At 42.1% G+C, this 9,014-nt stretch overlaps 1 protein-coding gene across 1 annotated transcript in view; it reads left to right on the top strand.

The window, feature by feature from the left end:
- The first annotated feature begins 240 nt into the window (after positions 1–240).
- The window catches only part of LOC103748931 (FSD1-like protein), a 50,767-nt gene continuing 41,993 nt past the window's right edge, over positions 241–9,014 (top strand). Inside the window, exon 1 of the mRNA XM_029555298.1 lies at positions 241–371. The gene's annotated coding sequence lies outside the window, so the exon portion shown is untranslated. The remainder of the gene's footprint in view (positions 372–9,014) is intronic.

The raw sequence follows: 9,014 nt of genomic DNA, 5'->3' as shown, positions 1-9,014 counted from the left end.
TCCTTCTCCAACCCTCCCCACAGGCCGGGCTTCTGGGTGCCCTATGGCTCGTTCCAAGTATGGAGAAGGATGCGGGAAAGAAGCAGCAGAAGATGGAGCATGTAGACCGACAGGCAGCCGAAGCGGGCGCGTGCCCAGCACGCATGCGCAGGCGCTCCCCGCCTCGCCCTCCCGCGGGCCGCCCTTTCACCCAGGCAACCGCGGCTCCGCAGCGGCGCGCGCGAATTGGGCGCGGACGGGCAGGACCACTGCGGGACCCGAGCGGGCGGCGGCCGAGGGCAGCGGGTCTCCAGGGTCCTCCGCCTCCTCACACGGCTCGGGTGGCGGCTTCGGCCCCGCGGGCTTAGGCCCTCGACATGGACTCGCAGAAAGTAAGCGGGGCCGCGGGCCGGGGGCGTGGGCCGGGGGCGGGTGGCCCGGGCGGGAGGGCGGGGCTCCGCGGCGAGGGCGAGACCGGGCCTGGGGCCTCACCTGACCCGAGCGCCCGCCGCCCCGACTGACCTCCGCCCTGCACTCCTCCGGGCGGGACCCCGAGCCGTGCCCGGGTCGCAGCCGCGCACCCTCTGCCCACGCTAGGCCCGCGCTGGTCCCCGTAGCCCCCGCGCGAGCTCCGAGGGTGGGCCCTGCCCAGCACACGTGGGTGCCTAGCACAGCCTTGTTTGCGGGTCTCCCTGCGGGCGCCGACGCGGATGCCCCTTTTTTCCCCCTGGTCTCTATAGCACAGTGCATGCTCTTGAGGTCCGGGAACCGAGTTTCCTTTGTACCGCTGTCCCCTCCCTTTCTTTGGGTTTTTTATAAGCAGATCTGGGTGTTTGCTGAATCGAGGAAAAAAGACAGTTGTCAGGGCAGCCGCCCCACCCTCCTCGACCAGTTGGTGTTGCTGGTTTCAGTTACCTAGTGGTCTTGTGGAATGTTTACCACTTTGAGAACAAGTTAAGGAAAGGTATACAGAGTAGCTCTTTTGATTAATTAAAAATGCTTTAAAAATATAGCCAGTGTGTCAAATACAGTTGCAAGGCAATTTTTTTTGAGACCCTGCCATTGTTATTTTTTTCACTTTAAAACATGCCTAAGGTAGAAATTCAAACAGTACATAGAGATATATAATTATAAAATAAGTCTGACATCCACAGAATCCCATTGCAGAGAGAAATAACTGTTCATGGTTTCTTTTCTTTTTTCTTTCTTTTCTTTCCTTTCTTTTTTTTTTTGGTCTTTTTGAGGCAGCGTCTCCCTGTAGCCCCAGCTGTCCTGGAACTCACTATGTAGACCACGCCTTGAACTCACAGAGATCCGCCTGTCTCTGCCTCCCAAGTGCTGGGATTAAAGGCGTATGTCACCACGCCCAGCTGCAAGGCAATTTTTAACACCCAGTCAGAATCCCTGTGTGGAAATAAACCATCTTGTTCTCTTTGTTAGCTTATAGTGTAATTGAAATATATTCCGGTATAGGAAAGAAACCAGAAGTGTTATTAATAATGCATCAGGGAAAAACAAGGGCATATCTGAGAGGCCATTCTTTATAATAATTATAATTATTATTGCATAGAAAGCACTGGGAAGGCTTGTAAAACAACTTCATTTAATTTTTTTACCGGATTCACCTTCTTCAGGAGTGTTTGGGGGGGGGGGCGCATAGACGCATGAGAATAGTGTATGTTAAGCATTTACTACTGCTGTAGTATTTAACAGACACGCGCCTGGATTTCGTTGTTTGTGCTTGCCTCGAAACTCATTTGTGTATGTTCTGTTATTATTGCCAAGACTTGGTAAGACTTTTTAAAGTTTGCTTTGTGTGTTTTGAATATGTATAAATTTAAAACATTCTGCCTAAATTTGTAATACATTTCCCAGCTTATTATCGGAAAGGCATGTGATATTTGAATGGACATTAGCAGAGGTCAGATGGAAATCCAGAAAGTTGAGTTGCAGGGTGCAACTAGCTGTGTGATACAGAGCATGTCGTCTACCAGTGATGAATCTGTTCCCTCATCTGTTCATCACAAAAATATTGTAAAAATCTGATAAAATATTTCATTATGAAAACGGTTTAAATTTTTTAAAATTTATTTTTATTTTGTTTGTATAACTGTTTTGCCTGCATGTGTCTAAGTGCACCTGTGTTGTGCATTGCCCACAGAGGGCTAGAAGAGGGCATTGGATCTCCTGGACCTGGGGTTACAGATGGTTGTTAGCTGCCATGTGGGCACTGGGAACCCAACATGGGTCCTCTTCAAGACCAACCAGTGCTCTTATCCTCTGAGCCATCTCTCCAGACTGAGAAGATGGTATTTTAAAGTTTATGAATAATTAGGACTGAAATACTCCATGATAAAATAGAAAAAGTGTTTTTATATAGATCATCTAATTAGGAGACATTAAATGAGGTAGTGTCTTCTACAAGGGCGTGCTGGCAAGCTAAGATTTGAACCAAGTTGCTCTCCTTTCAAATGATGTATCTCTGTACCATACACAATTTCCCCATGATGATAAAGAATTAGCTGTTCTTTTTATTGATACTGGTGTATCTTACTGGAATAACTTTGGCAATTAACTTGTCAGTATTAAAAATGTGTTGAATTTCTTTGGTGATATCAAATAATTTTTCTATCTAAAAGAACTTGTTTTATAGCTTACAAAGAACATCTAGAATTAATGCTTGTAACTCATTTAGTGCTTTCATTCTGAGCTGTCCTTTCTTAGGAATTTCTGCAGTCAGTTACTTGTCTCAAATAGTATTCAACTAAACTGGATATTTCTATCTCTAGTGCACCCATAGCAGGAGATTTGGAGACTATTTCCCATTATAGAATGTTCCAATTAAAACGTAGCAGGGATGATGCCTCAGTCTATAAAGGAAGCAGTTACTCACTGGAATTGGCGAAGGAAGGCGTTGGGATTTGCTTGTAAGCTATTAAGAGGAGCCAAGTTTCCAGTCATACTGTTAATGGGCCATGTGAGCTTGGTTACTTTGTTCTTCATCTCCATTTCTTCACCTATAAACTAGAAGTAGCAGTTGTACTCTCTCAAAGGGTTATTGTGAGAATTGTTCATTTTTAAAAACCACCCAACAGTATTGTGTTAACTTTTGTTAATTTTATTAACCCAGCCTCAAAATAATGTTTTCCTTTTCTAATCCTGTCTAGACATCTTTAAGTCCTGTTTTCTACCCATATATCTGTAAGAAATTATTTCAGCTGCTTGTGCCAAAGAAGGGTTGTTAAATCCTAAGTGAAAGAGGATTGAAAGTCTGATTCATGCAACCTGACAATTAAGGCTATCTGGACAGTCTTACAGAAGCTTACTGACAGCTAGTCAGCAAATGGATTAGCTTGACCAGCTGCTTTTTTGTCTCTGAAAATGACATGGACTTCAGTGTTTTGTTAGCAACAGATGCTGTGTTTGAGTAAAGGAAGAAAACACAATTGCCATGGGTATGTAAGGCATACTGTTGGGTACAGAAACTCTCAGTATTACCTCCTAGAAATAAACAGAGGGATTTTGTTTATAACGAGTTTCTGGGACACTTTTGTGAGCAGGATGTTGTTATGGATAGGTGGCTTTGTTTGCTCCTCAAGCCTTTTGAATATGTCCTTAAGTGGTTTTAAGATAAAATCTCAAGGGTTTCTTTACCTAATGAAATGTGCACGTTCAGAGAAAACATTGAAACAAATGTAGAAATTTGTACCTTTTGGCATTTTGGAGTTTTGAGTTTGGTAGTACAAGTTAAATTTGTGTAAAGATTGGTGGTATTCATAGGGATTCTTGTTTCTAGGACAGGTACTTGCTGTGTAGTAGAGATGTTGGTAGGGAGGACAGGGACAAAGGAAGGGAACTGAGAGCATACTTTGTTAATTGTTTGCTTTCCCTGCTTCTTCTGCATATTATTCCTGCCAGCATAGGGACAAAGGAGGCTTGCGTGGACTATGACAAACCTGGACCTGGAAGATCTTTTGGTTCCTTATCAATTTACTTGTGTTCTCTCCACATTATACCTTAGAAGTTCATAGGCCCACTCCCTGCCATAGAACTATCCAGTTGTCCTGTGTTCCATATTACTTCTTTTCAATTAAAAGAGGGAGAGAGAGGTAGGTTTCCTAAGAAAAGGGAAGAGGAATGAAAATTAGGTATTGTTCTGCATCCAGTATTGTGCTCGATTCCTTTGAACTCTCACAGCAAAACTCATTCCTGGTTTACAGTCAAACAGCCAGTCAGTGGTAGTCTGAATTCAAAGGAGGTCTTTTTTTCACAGCCGGTACTTTATCATTATTACCTCTCTTCACGCCTGAATTCTTGGCGTTTAAATGCTGATACAATTAAGGTAATTAAAATATAAAGGGCTGGAGCAAAAGCTCAGTAGTTAAGAGCAATTGCCAGAAATCAGTTCTCAGAACCTACATTGGGTGACTCACAACTGCCCGTAACTCCCAGCTCCAGGGGATCTGACTCCCTCTTCTGGCCTTTACACGCATCCCCATGCACATGCACATACTTCCTGCCAAATCAAAATAAATTGTTAAAAACTTAAAATGTTAACAGGGACAAACCCCTGTACAGTAGTTTTGTTTTGATTTAGATACTTCCTAAGTCTAATGAAATGTGTAGATGATATAGAAGATGATTTAGAGGCATATCTGGCATTTGGACTGTCTTCTGCCCCAAACAAGATCACTGTTTTGTTTTGTTGTTTTTCTTTGTTCTGTTCTGTATGTGTACCTCTGCTCCATTTCTTTTTCTTTTTTGAGTGAGAATCTTAACTTTCTAAAATAGAGCTGTGAACAGGAAGTATAGTATAAATGGACACCGTACATACATGTGCATGAGCACTTTACTCAAATACAGATACCTTCTTTTTTTCTTTTTATTAAACTTGATGACAGTTTCTTTAAAAAAAATCAGATAATGAGGTAGACTTATTTTTCTTTTTTAAATTTTAGCACTGCGTCTTTGCAATGCTTGGCCGAATGTGAGTAGGATTATTCATACAGCAAGCACAGACTGAATGTGTTTTAGTTACTTCTCTATTTCTGTGGTGAAGCACCATGACCAAAGCAATTTATCGAAAAGTTTATTTGGGCTTGGAATTGCCAAGGGATAAGAGTCCGTGATGGCAGGGTGGCATGGCCACATCCTGGCATGGTGGCATGGACCGGAAACAGAGCTCACATCTTCAGCCACAAGCTCCCGGAAGAGAAAGCAAGCTGGGAGTTGAATGCGCAAAGGTTGCTCCCAATGCTTCTTCCAGCAACACTTCACTGCTAGAGAGTCTGTGACCTCCCCACACAGCAAGTATTTGAGCCTCTAGGGACATTCTCAATCAAACCATCGCAGAATGTTTGCCATAGTGACGGACATTTCACTCCAACCTGGGGTGGGCAGTGTTTTGAAGCAGGTGGATTTGTCAGCAGCCTTTGCTGTGTTTTCTGTGATTACTTCTGCCCAGCATTCAGATATAATCTTAACTCAGTTACTAGTGTTTGTTGATTGATAGTTTAAGAAGTGTTAGCATAATCAGCTTGTGCACTTCTGTTCTATTACAGATATAAATGATTGAGGTTTATTGCAGGGAAGTTGTAGATATGAATACATGAAAATAAAGTCACTCATAATCCTATTATTTGGAGATGATCACATTCAACATTTGTATTCACTTTCTTTCTTTCTTTCTTTCGTTTTTTTTTTTGTTTGTTTGTTTGTTTGTTTTGGTCTTTTTGAGACAGGGTCTCCCTGTAGCCGCAGCTGTCCTGGAACTCACTATGTAGACCAGGCCGGCTTTGAACTCACAAAGATCTGCCTGCCTCTGCCTCCCAAGTGCTGGGATTAAAGGTGTGCGCCACCACGCCCGGCCATTGATCACTTTTTTAATGCACATAGAACCTTGAAAAATTATGGTATTTTGTGGTGTTCTGCATTATAAGTTGCCTTTGCATGGTATAGCATGAACATTTTTCCATTATTACCATTTTACAATACTTAATGACTCAGCATGATTCTTTAGTGTGGATGTATTTCTTGATTTTACTTAATCTCTATCCTTTTGTTGGATGTGTTGATCTCAATGTTTTAAGGTTATAAATAATGCTGAAAGGAACATCCTTGTAGCCAAGTCTTTGCCTACATTCTTAATAATTTACTTGGAATAAATTTGGAGAAATCGAATTACCAATTACTTAAAAATTCTTTTGCTGTGTATTACCAATTTGCCCTTCAGAAGGCTTGCATCTGTGCTAGCAGAGCCTGAGTGCCTCCACCTCCCTTCCACTCTGCCTTCCTGTGGACTTCTGGTTTGCTTGTTAAAGTATGTGCATCATTTGTTAGTAGGTGGCTGGGGTCTTATTACTCTAATCAGTTGAAAATCTGGAGTAGATATTCTAATGTTGGTCGTCCTGGACCCTTAAATGTCCAAGGCTTCTGAGCTGGGCTGATAAACTCAAGCTTATAGTTCCAAACCTTGGAAATGATTTCAGCCCATTCTACTTAAGAATTATAAGTAGCTAAGAAAAATTAATTGGGAGAAGCCTTTTATTGGGCCTTACACACTAAGCCTTTTATTGGGCCTGCAGCATGGGAGGGTGTAGGTGTGGCATGCAAATGAAGAATTGCATTTATACCAGTCATTGTACAACTTCTGGTCTCACCAATCACTGACATTGTGCTGAGTTACTGAGGAGGTGCTTATCCTCCTTGGTTGAGTGAGAATTTAGCTACAGGGACATCTGAAGTTCAGGAGGCTTTTCCTGGCATACTGCCTTCCAAGAGCAGGACAGGTAGCCTGGATTGGCTGTGACTTCAGTAAGGTCTCCTGAAGCCAATTCTGGCTTCAGTTGTGTTACTCTTTGTAAATGGAGTGTTCCCAAAGTAATTGTAAAGTAGCCAAAACAGCCAAGCTACCATGAGGGCAATCTGGCCTATTGCTAGAGAAAGGGCTGCTTAGCTGACAGTTCCCTGCTCTAGGGTGCCAGGCTTAAGGGAAGGGTCTATGTGCTGCGATTCAAAGATCCAAACAGTGGCTGCTGGTTGTTTTACTCATTGGCAAGAAAAAACATTATAGGATGCTTAAAATTAAGATTTAAAACTTATCAGAAAACTCTCAACAGCATTTAACACTATTTAACTGTTAAATGCTTAGCAGTATTTAACAATGCTTAACAGTGCTTATGTTTAACCTCTGCTCCAGTGCCCTGGGGAGAGACAGTTCCTTCTGATGTGTGTCACCTCTTTAACATCACTGAATGGAACTGGTCTGTATGTGGTTAAAGCTTAAGAGCTTCTGACATACACATTCCTTGCCCTCTTAGATGGGAGACTAACTTCCTCTGGCTCTGTATCTTACAACTGAACTCAGGGTGGAAAGGCATAGCCCCTGTTAGTTCTTTAGCATTAGATTTTTTTTTTCCTAGTTGGTAAGTTAGATGACCAGAATTGATTGTTGGTTCAATGTTGGTTATATTTACCATTCAGATACTCTTTACAACCATCAATTTTTGGAGAAGGTGTAGCTTTCCACCAATTACCTATTATGATTATCAGATTCCCGAATATCTCAGTTCTCCTTTTTACCTTCTTGCATCCCATCTGGACATAATACTCATGCTGATGTTTGCAATAGCTATGGCCAATTGGTAAGACAGTGATTGTCCTAGCTTATCAACTTGTTGCTAAAATTCCTTGGGGGATTGTATGTAAACAATGTCTATCCCTTCCTCCCTTGGTCCAAAGGACAAACCAAGGTACAATTCCATCAAAATACACTCTGGAAAGCCAATGGGTTTATTGGGCTCACAGAACAATCAATGGGTGAGGTTTACTTACAGAACTATGAGTGCTTCCCACCCAAACATGGATGATGATGGCTTCCCCATAGACACACAAGATGGTGAGAGTCCCTCCTAGTGTTCCTGTATACTCTAGCCACTCCCCTAGGCCCACGTACATTGCTCATCACAGGTTGGTTGGGAGCTGTGACTGGATTCTCAGGCTAGGGTACTGTGATTCTCCCTGCCACTCCTTCTTTGCATGAGTGAACAGTCAAGTCCATCAGTGATGATCGTAGGCAAACCAGCACAGCTGAGCTCAGGAAGATGGCTCTGTCAGTGGACAGCCCTATACAACAGCTAGATGGAGCTTTCTAACTTTCATTTCTCTTCACCTACTTCAGAGAAGTCCAAGGTATAAACTGATGCAAGAGACATCATTCTAGTGTCAGCTGGTTACATTGCTCTCTTTGATTTGGTTGCTAGAACGTTGTAATTATATTATAGGCCCCCAACAGTGGCAGCAGCCTAGGGTTAGTATAAAAGCTGAGGCTCGGGAGGCAAAGTCTTAGATTTAATTGTAGCTGCTAATTGATAGCTGTGTAGCCTAAAAAAAGTTTCTTTTAATAATTTATTTTTATTTTATGTGTATAAGTATTTGCCTGTATGTATGTGTATATGTGCACTGTGTGTATGTGGTGCCTGTGTCTGGAAAAGGGCATTGGATTTCTAGAATTTGAGTTACAGATGGTTGTGAGCCAGCATGTTGGTGCTAGGAACTGAACCCTGGGTCCTCTGCAAGAGCAGCGGTGTTCTTAACCACCGAGCCATCTCTCCAAGTTCCTTAACTTTTTTTTTTCAGTTTATTATTTATTTAATAACCACATACTTAGAAGCATTTCATTACAACAGCATTGACATATACAATAACAATTTTCTGAGCTAAGATGCATCTTTTTCAAAATTGGCTGTAAATTTTTAGGTTTACAGTTGAATTGTTACAGTTATACAGTATTTTACTCAGTATAAACTCTATAAGACATAAAATCAAACGAGTCTCCAACGTTTAAAAAAGATCTCCACTTCGTTGTCAAAACACACAGTTTCATACAGAAAAATTCATTCCAGGGCTCTTGACATTGAGACGTTTTCACATACATTTCTAATCTCTATATACATAACTATCACTGGTCACAGTCGCCCACCTTCTGAGCTCCTCGGCATCTGAGCATGAATACAAACTCGTCAGATAGACAGCCT

Source organism: Nannospalax galili, unplaced genomic scaffold (genome assembly GCF_000622305.1).
Source record: "Nannospalax galili isolate Female #2095 unplaced genomic scaffold, S.galili_v1.0 scaffold105, whole genome shotgun sequence".
Lineage (NCBI taxonomy): Eukaryota > Metazoa > Chordata > Mammalia > Rodentia > Spalacidae > Nannospalax > Nannospalax galili.
This window is presented reverse-complemented; position numbering and strand designations above follow the sequence as displayed.